Source organism: Melampsora larici-populina (genome assembly GCF_000204055.1).
Source record: "Melampsora larici-populina 98AG31 unplaced genomic scaffold MELLAscaffold_26, whole genome shotgun sequence".
In the NCBI taxonomy this organism is placed as follows: domain Eukaryota; kingdom Fungi; phylum Basidiomycota; class Pucciniomycetes; order Pucciniales; family Melampsoraceae; genus Melampsora; species Melampsora laricis-populina.
Genome location: NW_006768790.1, coordinates 1,048,239 through 1,049,938, shown reverse-complemented (window position 1 = coordinate 1,049,938; position 1,700 = coordinate 1,048,239).

Below are 1,700 nucleotides of genomic sequence, written 5' to 3'. Positions count from 1 at the left end.
CACAAAATACCCAGGCTTTAGCCTATGTTTAAGGTCAACTAACTGTAGGCTTTACTTGTTTATTGCAAGTAAAGCTCTTACGCCCACATCTCTACCTGTTCATACTTCTAGATCTTGATCTACACGACTTTAGTAGAAGATATTCGACCTTCACCAATTTTTTTATTGACTCTACTAGCCTAACCCACACTAGTAGGCTCACAATCATTATCATAGCTCAGCACACCCTCTCCCTTTGCCACACACCCAGACCCCCTGAAGCCGGGTCCTAACACACATCCACCATATTCCTATTCTTCTTGATACAAGTACATCATCAACTGGCAGAAGTGTTTGTGGTGGGTTTTGAGTTTGCTTGAGGCTCTAGCAGGATCATCTTATTTGAATACTTTAATATAGGCAGATACCAACCCTGGGCCAGCAACGTAGGTGTTGTGTGCTGTGTTGCGCTTGCGTTGCGGTTTTTCTGACCGCACCACACCATAAAATCCATTTCAAAGTTGGGGCCTGACCTGCTGCGCAACAAGATGTGTCAATTTTGAGTTTTTTTGGGCCACAACAACATTTTTTGTGTTACTGCCCAAAAAAACTTGAAATTTGACGTTTTTTTGGTGCTGTTTCACAGCGGTCAACGTGCCGCACAATCCCAGGCTAATTTTTTGTTGTTGTGGTACTTACCACAACACAGCTTCCGCGGCTGGGTTTTTTTGCATGTTGCGGAGCAATGCACCAAAAAACACACTTTCTGTGGTGCAGTGCGTTGCTGGCACAGGGTTGCAGATACCAATCCTTTCTTTTGTGCTGATGGAAAGTCAACTACCTGTTGGAAAAAACAGTTGTCCTTGTGGTAGGTTAAATTGGCAGGAGTAAGCTGTTTGAGAAGGGTCATGAAGTGGCCTGGTTGTGGTTTCCCTCAAGCCCCCACATCCATGTATTTTGAATGGGGATCCAGTGGTAGAGGACTCCACTGTACATTGAAATTGTGAGAAGATAGCCGTGCTGAAAAAGCCAATAGGCAATGTCCAAAAGAAGGCCACCCAAATACAACCTCTCAAATTGGTCCTATCAAACTAGCTGCCTGGCCATCCAATTGGTCTTGAAACTGATGTGGAAATTTTCACCCATAAAGGAGGTTGACTTGAACCTGAGACCTTACCTCTTTCACAAGGCACAAGATGTAAGACCTTTCCATGAAGAAGTAACTCTGTGAGGGAGAAATGACGAAAGGAGACATGACCTATTAGAAAGTCTGTTCCAAAATACTGGGACGAATTAAGTATGATCAGTAATCACATGATGTAATATGCTATACAACTCATGGAATCCCGCAAGAGTAGTTTCAGGAATGGTACTATTCCTTTGTACCTAATTTCCTCTTCCCCCTCTCTCTCACCAGCATTTATGATCATTACATTTTTCTACAAGTCTCCTTTATTGCATTGCCAATTCATCATCTTACTAAATCATTCACTTTATAATCAACTAACACATATTAATAACTATTTTGTCCATCCCACCCACCCAACATTGAACAGATACATAATACAAACAGAAGGAGGAGGTAAGCTGTTTTTTGCAAACTATCGCTAAGAGAACTATCTTGAACAGAGAGTTCCACCATAAGAGGGGAACTCTCCTAGGAATAAGTTCCAGCTGAACTCCTCCGCAAACAGGTCTTGCGTAAGGTGGATCCCTAGGTA